Below are 12,020 nucleotides of genomic sequence, written 5' to 3' on the forward strand. Positions count from 1 at the left end.
TCCGCTATTTGTGAACCAATGTGGCGTGCCACGTTGTTTTGTAATCTGGATAGTTTCCCCAGTAGAGGATACAGCAAGGATGGTTTTCCAATAATTTTATTTATCATAACTTAGCTTAACATAAATAAATAAACAAGTGGAAAATATCTTATCTATTATATAAATGAATAGACGCGTATGTATATCCTTAAACCTAACAACGATATCTATCTAGATTGGTTTCCCGTGGTTTCGAAGGATCGAAGGATGACGATGGCTTGTTTGGTTCGGATCTTGCAAGGGGTGCGCTTCTGTCCTGCTGGGATAGGACTCGGTCTGTCTCGACTACGCCTCGGTAATGCTTGGTAATGCTGGATGGAGTCCTACATCTGGTAGGGGGAAATCGAATACGACTCGGTTTGTGGCAAAGCGTAGGGTACATACTCGTAAGTTCTCTGTGAAGGAAGAGATCATTTAAAATAATCATTATGATTCGGCGGCTTATGAATTGGGGGGGTTATTCCCGTGAACAAAAAATTCGGCTGCGGCGCTGGTAGCCGAAGACCCTGTGATCTAATCTAGACAGTTCGTTTGCAACATGTTCGGTGTATGAACTGGCACATCTACGAATATATACTGTATGGGGTTACTGGTTTAATTGAGATGAGATCGATTGTTGCGCGGGAATACATCGCGTTGCAATTGGTGCATTCCGCGTCCGCGGTCACACTGATTGGTATTTTTAGTATTTTCCAGTAGTTTGAAGACGCTTTATGGACTCACCCTCTTCTCCAATGCACCAATGTAGAAATCGTGTAGAAATGCCATTTACAGCCATGTCGCAGGACACATCGAATACTAAGGGCTCGCGCACACTATAGCTGAAAGCGGAGCAGAAATCGGAGCTGATAGCTGATTTATAAGCTCTGAAAAAACAAACACACTGCACCGGTGCAAGTGCGCACATTGCAGACTGAGCTGAGCTGAGGGCTGAAAAAGCTCGCTGAAATCAGCTCAGCTTAGTTTGATCGATCAAGCATGTTTGTTTTTTCTACAAGCTGATTGCTGATTTTGGTCAAGTGTATTGGTTCATAAGTGATCGAAAATGGGCTGCAAAACATTGTTAAGCGAAATTACGGTTAATCCAGCGCTGGGGAATAAGCGGAATTATTAAAGATATTTGAATAATAGTTTTATTTCTATAATTTCTGGAAGGCGATAAATTAAGCAAAAAAGTTTTATTATTTACCATTTTCATATGTCAATAATAAATATTGTTCAGGCCAGCAGCAGACGATTGCCGCGCACTGTGCCAACTTCGTACGCTCCGGTCTCAACTCGCTCTCGCGCGGTCGGAGGGGCGCTCGGGAGACTTTACGACCCACGATCCACCCGGCGCTCAAGCCATCATGGAGCATAGATCGTAAGGCCTAGTTTCAGTTACGTTTCCCACCGGTTGTGGCCACCTACTTCTCCAAAGGTTTAATTTGATCCGAGCAAGCTCCTGCGGTCAACCTCCGATCCAGTGTATATATTCCTACCTCTCCCAGCTACCAGCTGAGCTTTGGTTGCTGACATATGCACATGCATACAAGCACATGTACACATCGCAACGCAATCCAAGCGGCTGACAACAATCATAAATTCATATGCTTGCAATTGGTTTGTTGTTTTTTTTTCCATGCTCAACGCTCCATCGGTTTTCGGTTTTATAAATAGAGAAAATAAATCACTGCGTCTCCGTATTTAACTAATTATATTGCCAACAAAAATAAGACACGATCCATACATACGGCACCACATATATATTTATCTTACATATACATACATACGTACGCATTCTAAAGTTATACATATTGCATATAAAACGGTCATCCACCGTTTTAACCGTTGTTTTACATCTCGCCAAAAAGTTTGGTCGCCAACCCAAGCCACGGTACATAGCACTTACATCCATACGCACACACATACAAGCAGCAGCAGCGGTGCATTCGTTTCGTTTTTCCTTTCGCTTTCGCTTCTCCACCGTTTGCTTGCGCTGTTGTTGGTGGGAGAATATTTTTCGGTGCCGCGCTTGACCGTAACGGAACGCCAAGTGTAGCGCTACCCAGCACTTCGAGGGTATATTGCTTTCAACATTCGTTTGCAACCGACTCTATATAGGGGTACCTTGTGCATCCATATCATTGCTCATCCTTATTAGTCGCTCTTGGTTGGCCCTTTGTTTTTTATTTGATCGTAGTATTTTATATTTATATATTCCGGCCACGGTGCCCGACTTCTACTATATAAATACTCGCGATAAATCCCGCCAAGGCCACATAACCACGGTTCGTCGTTCACAACCTCATCTTCTCCATTTCCGCTCACCTGCTTTGCGACTCTGATACGCGCTATCGCAAATCCATCAGCTAACCATGCCCACTGGTGAGAAGAAATCTCGCAAGAAGTTTAGGCGGGGGAGTTCGCTGAGTTTGACCCATCCACCCAGCTCCAACGGCTCAATCACTGCGCCCACAGCTTCCCGTCCGGCCCCAGCTGAGCGAGGTCCGACCACGTCCAGGGCTCACACACCACATGCCTTTGAGGCCTTGTTGCTCCCCTCGGTCGTCCCTCGCACTGTTCCGAGCACTATGGCCCAATCGGTCGCCAGTTCCGCACGGTCTAAGTTTGCCTTGGCTGCAAGCAGACTGACACGCTTCGACCAGAAGCTCAGCGCTCCAGATGCAAGCACACCAACCCGCTCGGTCTCCCAAGTCCATCGAGATCAACTCCGAAGCCTGTGGGCGAAGGTGGACGCGGAGTTCGAGGCCTGTGTGGAGGCGATAACGGAAGTAGATCCAGAGGGGGCAGCTGACGTCCAGGGGATGTACGATGACTGCTACGCGGTCTAAGCGCAATGCCTTGCCGAACTGACGATCAGCTCGAACCCCCGACTGTCCCTCACACGCCTCAACTGGCCATTCAAGTGCCGACTTCCGGCGGTTGCCGTCTTCCTCCATGTGACACTGATGTTTTCAGTGGGGACTACCAGCAGTGGCCCACGTTCCGAGACCTGTTCACCGCCATCTATATAGAGAACCCGAGGTTGGCTCCAGTAGAAAAACTGTTCCACCTCAACAAAAAAAACAAGCGGTGAGGCCCACGACATAGTGGCACAGGCTCCACTCACGAACGAAGGGTTCGCGTCCGCATGGAGCGCCCTAAGTGAGCGTTTCCAAAACAAGAGGCTGATACTCAAAGCCCAGCTGAAGATCCTTTTCAGTCTGCCCCAAATCCGCACCGAGTCAGCTGCAGCGCTAAAAGAGCTTCAGAGGGCCGTCCACAAGTGCCTTACGACACTCAACCACTCCGAGGTCTCCACAGACAGCAGTTTCGCTGACGGAGTGTTAGTGTACCTCAAATCCGCGAAGTTGCCGAAAGCGACTTTGGAGCTTTGGGAGCAGTCCGTGACACACAAGTCCGAAATTCCCACCTGGCACGCTATGGACAAGTTCCTGGCGGAGCGGTACCTGTCCCTCGAGGTGACTGAGGATGGCCATCCAGGCATGGAGACTCAGGCCCACTCCAGGGCGAGTCTACCCATGCCAGAGAGTTCAAAGGGCAATCCCAACACATTCCGTTCCCAAGGGAGCCCTGTTGCAAGGCGGGTTCACTCGTTCGGAACAACTGTGGATCCGAAGCGGAGAACGTGTGACTTTGCTCCAAAGAGAACCATCCGATCCGGGTATGCCCTCAATTCCTTCAGATGAGACCTGATGCTCGCTCCAGCTATATTAAGCAAAAAATGCTTTGCTTAAACTGTTTCGCAAGAGGTCACCAGATTCGTGAATGCCAAAGCGCCCACAACTGCAACACGTGTGGATACCGGCATCATACGCTGCTGCACCGTGGCACTCCAGTTTCCAGCCAATCCGTGCCCAACTCCGTACCACTTCCGACTCCTGCCGAAGCTCAGACTAGCGTTCTGAGCTATTTCGCCTCCGGCAAGAGGGCGGTACTCCTGGGCACGGCTATTATTAATATTTGCCACTTGGGGACAAACTTTCGCGCCCGCGCTCTAATCGACCCGGGCTCCGAGGCGACGTTCATTACGGAACGTCTCTTCCAGATCATTAAGTTGCCATTCCGACTCGCCCAGGCACAGGTCTCGGGCCTCAATCAGACCATATCCGCTCAGTCCAAGAAGCTCTGCCATTTTTCCATCCGCTCCCCGACTAAGCCGGGCTTACACTTGGACGCCACAGCCTATGTCCTGCCGGAACTATCAGGCAGCCTTCCCTCCCATCCGATCCCGGAACACTCGTTGCGAGACTTGCCGAACCTGCCATGGGCAGACCCGACATTTTACGCAAGCTCACAAATAGATGTCCTGATTGGTGCCGACATCCTTCCATCCATCCTCTTGAGCGGCTCACAGACGAACATCTGTGGATCTCTCCTCGGACAGGAGACCATTTTCGGATGGGTTCTTACAGGCCCAGTGCCAAACACGGTACAAGGCAGGGTCGCATCCTTATCCACGCAAATTTCCACCGAGCTAGAGACTCCGTTAGACAAACTCCTCACAAAGTTTTGGGAGGTGGAGGACATTCCTACTAAAATAGAAAGCGAGTCGGATTCGTACTGCGAAAGAAATTTCCTCCGAACTACGTCAAGAACGCCAAGCGGGAAATACGTCGTCACGTTACCGTTTCGCGACCCAGATCATCTCGGATCAGATCTGGGGTATTCAAGGGCAACCGCGCTGGCCCAGTTCCTAAGAAACGAAAATCGCTTGAAAAGAAACAGTCCCCTACAAGAGCAGTACGACACCGTGATCCAAGAACACCTAGAGCTTGGACACATGACAGAAGTTCTTCCGACTCATGGGTCCTCAACCTATTACCTGCCGCACCACGCTGTCTTCAAGCCTGATAGCACCACCACGAAAGTCCGCGTTGTATTTAACGCATCCAGCCCGTCGACTAACGGTATCAGCTTGAATGACCTTCTGCACCCCGGCCCTGTTCTCCAGTCCGACTTAACCCTTCAGATCCTGAAGTGGCGCTACTACCGGTACGTCTTCAATGCTGAAGCACACCCCCTTCCAGCGAATTTTGTTTCGCAACAAGGAGGGCGAGATACGCGACTATGAGTTGCAAACTGTCACCTTTGGAGTCAATTGTGCTCCCTTTCTCACCATCCGGGTGTTGCAACAGCTTGCAGACGATGTCCAGTCCCGATTCCCAAGAGCCAGTCACATCATTCGGTCCTGTTTGTATGACGACGATGTCCTAGCGGGAGCAGACTCTCCCACTGAGGCTCAACTAGCTATCCGCGAGTTACAGGCCGCCCTGAGTTCTGCCGGGTTTCCACTGAGAAAATGGACGTCCAACCACAAGGATATCCTGTATACCATTCCGAATGACCATCTCCTTCACACCGACTTCCTTGAACTCGAGGCAGAACGCACAGCCAAGACTCTCGGAATTCGCTGGAAGGCGACAACAGACGATTTCTTCTTCGTTCCGCCAGAGCTGGCATCTACGGCATCCAATACCAAGCGAGCGGTGCTTTCCCAGATAGCAAGGTTGTTCGACCCTGCGGGCTGGTTGGCGCCTTTCATTGTCCGGTCAAAGATCTTCATGCAGGAGATCTGGTTGCAAGAAGTGGGATGGGACGAAGATCTTCCGACCGAGATGCGTCAGCGCTGGCAGAGTTTTCTGCGGAGCTACTCCGCTCTCGACCAGATCCGCATTCCAAGGTGGATTGGCTCCGAACCAGCTGTAAGGGTCGAGCATCACGGATTTTGCGATGCGTCCGAAAAGGCGTACGGTGCGGCGATCTACGTACGCATCGAGACTGACCACCTGGTCAAGGTGCAGTTGCTTACCGCGAAAACACGAGTCGCACCCGTTAAGACTGTATCGCTCCCCCGGTTAGAGCTGTGCGGCGCCGTGCTGCTGTCCGAAATGGTGACGGCTATCCTGCCAAATATGCCAAGCGCACCTACAACCTGTTACTTCTGGACAGATTCCGCTATAGTCCTGTTCTGGCTGAAAAAGCCTGCTTGCCACTGGACTACCTTCGTGGCCAACCGAGTGACCAGAATTTCGCAAGCCACCGGGGTCGAGAATTGGGGGCACGTTCCGTCCGCACAAAATCCCGCCGACCTCGCCAGCAGGGGCGTATCCTTACAGGAGCTCGTCGAGAACCAACTCTGGTGGCACGGACCAGAGTGGTTGCAAGGGCCCCGGCATCAATGGCCAGCCCAAGGCGGGGTCGATCCCGTGATAACCCTCGAGCAACGTGCTCTGAAGGTTCATTTTGCACCGAGCCCATCCGAAGACTTCCTCGATCGGTTCTCCAATCTGGAGAGAGCCCTGCGAGTCCGTGCTTATGTCCTTCGCTTCACAAAACGCTGCCGGAAGCTGGTCACCGGACAAGAGGACCACCTTGCAAGCGAAGACATTACCGAAGCTGAGCGCACTCTTATCCTAGAGACTCAGCGCAGGGAATACTCCCAAGAGCATCACTGCCTAAGCGAGAAGCGGCCAGTGCCAAGGTCAAGTTCTATCCTGAATTTGAACCCGTTCCTAGACCAACATGGGCTCATAAGAGCATGTGGCCGTATCGCAACTTCTACCTTTCTGAAGTACGACGAACGGCATCCCATTATTCTGCCGTACCGCTGCCGGCTATCCCGCCTTCTCGCGCAATTCACCCACCGGATAACTCTTCATGGCGGGAACCAACTAATGGTGCGACTTATCCGATCCAAGTTCTGGATTCCCAAGGTTCAGAAACTCATGAAGGGGGTGGTAAACTCCTGCAAGGTATGCGTCATCCACAGACAGAAGTTGCAAGCCCAAATGATGGGTGATCTTCCTACAGAACGAACGTCCTTTTCCAGACCGTTCACGCACACCGGAATTGACTACGCGGGTCCCTTCGAAATACGGAACTACACAGGCAGAGCGTGCCTGATAACCAAGGGGTATGTGTGTGTGTTCGTGTGTTTTTCCACGAAGGCGATCCATTTGGAGCCCACGTCGGATCTCACGACCGAGAAATTTCTTGCAGCCTTCGCTCGTTTCGTCGCACGACGAGGGTATCCGCAGCGCATTCACTCCGACAATGGCAAAACTTTCGTTGGTGCCGCCAAGGTGCTTTCCCGTGACTTCCTAGAAGCATTCAAGGGCTCGATAACTGATGCGTACAGCCATCACCGGGTTTCGTGGCGTTTTATCCCACCAGGAGCTCCACACATGGGAGGTCTGTGGGAAGCCGGGGTGAAGAGTTTCAAAACTCTCTTTTACAAAGCCACGTCCACTCGGAAGTACACTTTCGAAGAGCTTTCCACGCTTCTCGCAAAGATCGAAGCATGCCTTAATTCCAGGCCGCTCTCGCCGATGTCCGAAGATCCAACTGAGTTGCTGGCCCTTACTCCCGGGCACTTCCTTACCGGGGGACCCTTGATGTCCACGGCCGAACCCGAAATAAAGGGTGACCTTAAATCAATAATCAATCGATGGCAGCATTTAAAGGCGCTCACCCAACAGTTTTGCCAGCGGTGGAAAGAGGAATACCTCAAAGAGCTCCACAAGCGCACTAAGTGGCAGACGCCGACGCCAAACCTCCAGGTTGGGGATATGGTTGTCGTCAAAGAAGACAACCTGCCCTCCAACGAAAGGCGGCTCGGGAGAGTCCAGAGTCCGACAGAGTCCGTGTGGTAGATATCCTTACTGCCCGCGGGGTCCTTAAAAGGCCTGTTGTAAAGGTCGTTCTCCTCCCAGTAGAACGCCCTAGTTCCGTCCAAGAATAACGCGAATGTACCTTCCAAAGCTCCAAGTTTCATTACTAATACTTCTTCGACCACTTTCCTTCCTCCTAGTTCATCGTATCCAGACATGGCCCCGCGCTCACGCGCCAACCGCACCGGGGAGAGCCGGCATCCACGGGGTAGAGGCACCTACCGTTGCCGAGTCTGCTCAGGAATACACCCGCTACGGACCTGCCATGTGTTTCTGCGCCTGAGCCCTGAGAAGAGGCTCCGAGCCGTCCTGAGAAACAAATACTGCGCCAACTGCCTGGCGCACCAGCACTCCGGGAAGGACTGCCTCAGAGGCGGGCTGTGCGGGGTGTGTGGCAAGAACCACCACACGCTACTCCACATCTCCGCGCCTCGCTGTCCAGCCCGCTCAGCCTCGCGAATACAGTCGACAGCTACATCGGCCCACGCCGGACGCCGCCCTCGTCGCCCAGCCCGTCCAGACCTGGCTGCACCGCCGCCATCTACGCCGGCTCACGCCGAACGCCGTCCTCGTCGGCCCGTCAGCCGACCGGTCGTAGGAACCGCGACCTCATCGTTTGCGAGTCCAGCGGCTCAAGCTGAGTGCCGTCCCCGTCACCCCGTGAACCGCCCCGTCGTAGGAACCCCGGCGCCCTCCGTAAGCTCCCTTCTACAACATAGGAGCCTCAATATCCTCCCGACGGCGCTGGTGGTCCTGGATACGGGCTCGAAGGATTTCGAAACCGGCGCGCTCATCGACCCATGCACGCCGGTGAGCTGCATTGACGACTCATTGGCCTCCGCCTTCACGATACCCACTACGCGCGTCGGCAACGAGAAGGTGTGCACCGCGGTCATTCGTACCAAGACGGGCGACTTCCGACTGGAAGCCATCCTGAAGGTCGAGCCCCGTTTGCGCATCCGCACGCCGATCCGACCTTTGAGCGATACGATCCGGGCTCGATTTGACGACCTGAAGCTCGCAGATGCGCAATTCCATCGACCAGCCACCATCTCTCTGGTCTTAGGCGCCGACGTCTACCCGAAAGTGATCCAACCCGGGTTCCTGGCACGCGAGGACGGCCTTCCTGTGGCCCAGAGCACGGTGTTCGAATGGATCGTATCCGGTGCATGCACACAGCCATAGACACCGATTGGGCTTTGCATCCTGCAGGGGGGGGGGAGGATGTTCAGGCCAGCAGCAGACGATTGCCGCGCACTGTGCCAACTTCGTGCGCTCCGGTCTCAACTCGCTCTCGCGCGCTCGGAGGGGCGCTCGGGAGACTTTACGTAAGCAACAAAGGCTTAATTAAAAGTGATTGTAAAAATTGGATCATTGTTTATTTCATACAAATCTTCATCAATATATAAATTATTCCTCTTTTCATTTCCCAAAGGAGAGGTAAGTCTTTGGCAATCTGGTTAAACCAGCAAGTATGGCGGACGCCGGTCACTCGGTGTCTGCCAAATTGAAACCCCCTGATCAGGTGGCAAAAAGCGGCAAAATTCAAACCAAAAAAACAATAGCAAAAAACTTCACTGCTTTGTGTTCAGGTGTGAAAGAGGACATATTCGACAGCTTGACTAACGAAAAGTACCCAGCAAAAAAGATGCGCAAGGAACAAAAAAGCGACAACACCAATACAGACATAAATAACAAAATGCTGATAGACGATGACAGTAACAAAATGGTGGAGGCTTCTGACGGTGTGACCGTTCACAATTCTCACACAAATGCCATAAATGGTTTTACTGGAAATACTGAAATGACTAAAACACTGAATAAAAATACTAATCCGATTATAAACCCATCAAATGTAGGTATCGAAAGAGAAACAGGTTTGTATAGTGAGTGCCACATCGGTGATGCGGCTGTACTAGTATCGACTAAGAACAGTACCATCTTCGAAAACAAAAACACCAAAAATGGCTTATTCTTTTTTGAAAAAATAAGACCCCTTAAAATCAAAGGAATTAAAGAAATCGTAGCTCTTGCGCCTACACTATACAAGATTTATTTTAAGGTTTTCAGCGAAGCAAATGATTTAGTTTTAAATGAGGGGTTAAAAAAAATGAATTTAGTGGTATTTATACCAAAAGACTATGTGGAATCCTATGGAGTAATTAAAGGGGTGCCCCTCGGTTTTTCTGAGAATGAAATTATGGATAATATTACTTCTAACATAAAAATTAAGTCAATTGAAAGATTAGCAAGAAGGCAGAAAATTACAACCGATGACAACAACGAAACATTCAAGCTCATACCATTAGAAACAGTCAAAATTGGTTTTGAGGGTTCAGACATCCCAGAAAAGGTATCTCTTTTTGGGATATGTGGGATGAAAGTAAGCATATATGTTCCCAGAGTAAGGCAATGTTATAATTGTGGCAGACTTGGTCACACTTCGACCAGATGCAAATCAGCTAGGAGGTGCTATAAATGCGGAGTCGAGGAGTGCAGTGGTCTCAAGTGTATCCTTTGCAATGGGAAAAATCACTCAGCTAGGGACAGACTGATGTGCCCAGTATGGGAAAAGGAGATGGACATTAAAAAAATAATGACAATCAAAAAAATCGCGCGTAAGGAAGTGCTTAGCACTTACTCAATCCATCAAAATTTTTCGCTGTTAGATAATTATGAAAAAAACTATCCGAAACTAGACATAAATGAGGAAAATGTTCAAAACAAAAACGTTAAAGCAAATGAAGTTTTAAAAAAACACAGTTATGCGAGCAGGTTAGTGCAGAGACCTTTGGTTCCTGCACAAAAACCCCACTATCACTTAGAATCATATACCAGCGATTCTAGTAATCACGTACCATTTTTTGAAAACAAAGAACTAAAAGAAAACAAATTTACCATTCAACAGATGGTTGACATGTTGTCTCGTTTAGTCGACTCAAATGATGTGTCACATCCATCAAAAAAAGTGACCAGTACAAATGATTACAATATGGAACATAATGCAGACAGAAAAATGAACAAACAGAGAGAAACGAACCATTTTAAAACATCTAAATAAATATGAAATTTTTACAACATAACATTCAATCTATTAAAGCCAATAAAAACGACCTAGTATTCTACTTAAACAATGAAAACTTCGACTTTGCCATTCTGGCTGAAGTTTTCTCTCACGATCTCCGTTTTAGGAAACTAGCCAACTTCAATATGTTAGAAAAACATAGAGAGGACGGTTATGGAGGAGTGGCGATTGCCTACAAAAAAGAATTAAGAGTTAAAAGACTGATATATGAGACAGAGCAAGATATAATTATAGCAAGAACCATCAACAACAAAGATAAATTTTTTATCACCTCAGTATATTTTGAACCTTTGTTGTCTCTTGCATCCTTCAAGCAAGCGATTAACAATTTCCTTGAATATTTAGATGCATTCGGAAAAGTCATAATTGCAGGAGATTTTAACGCAAGACATACCTTTTCTGGAGACAGAACCAACAGTGGAAAGGGAACTTTTCTCATGCAAGCTATGTCAAATGCTGGCTACAGTCTAGCAAATGACCACAGTCTCACATTCAGAAGACACATCGACTCAACATCAGGGGCTGTACTCGATTTAACTTTCACAAAGGGTATTCATATAGAGAATTGGAAATACGAAAAGTTTTACCTAGGAGGCAGCCACCATCACCCAATAACCTTTGAAACAGCAGGATATCAACACAAACTCAAAACTTTCCTTGCCAAAAACAGGCTACTGAAAAAGCTAAGCCAGTTTGAGGCCGACAAAGATATGGATAATTTAGCGAAGAACATCCAACAGGAAATAAAAGCAGCTACTTATGAAATCACAAACAAATGTCCAAAATTATGGTGGGACGAGAATTTAGCCAAACTTTTCAGGGAGTTTGCAGAGTCGCAGAAGAAGGCAGCTTCAGAACCCTTCTTTCAAAATTATTGTTCTGCTGTTAACCTCAAGGTTAAATGGAAAAAATCTGTTAAAATTGCCAAAAGAACTAGCTATGCCAGGAAGTTAACAGAGTTAAATGTAAAATCGAACTCAAGAGAAGCCTGGAGATTCTTCAGAAATCTAAAAAACTGTCAAGAGGACACCCCAGAAATTTTCGACCCTGACAAAGCTGGGCCATACCTGGAATTCCTTAACGAACAAATAACCTCAGAAGCAAAGGATGTAGACGAAGAAATGTACTCAACCAAGAACAATGAAAATCCTTTCTTTTCCTTGGAAGAGTTAGAGGCTGTGTTAGTCAGAAACAGAAAAACGGCAGGAGGAATAGATCAC

At 48.9% G+C, this 12,020-nt stretch overlaps 1 pseudogene; it reads left to right on the forward strand.

Annotated features, from left to right (window-relative positions):
• Positions 1–354: 354 nt before the first annotated feature.
• On the forward strand, positions 355–7,638 carry LOC117193856 (annotated as a pseudogene).
• Positions 7,639–12,020: the final 4,382 nt, after the last annotated feature.

This window comes from Drosophila miranda (genome assembly GCF_003369915.1).
Source record: "Drosophila miranda strain MSH22 chromosome Y unlocalized genomic scaffold, D.miranda_PacBio2.1 Contig_Y2_pilon, whole genome shotgun sequence".
Lineage (NCBI taxonomy): Eukaryota > Metazoa > Arthropoda > Insecta > Diptera > Drosophilidae > Drosophila > Drosophila miranda.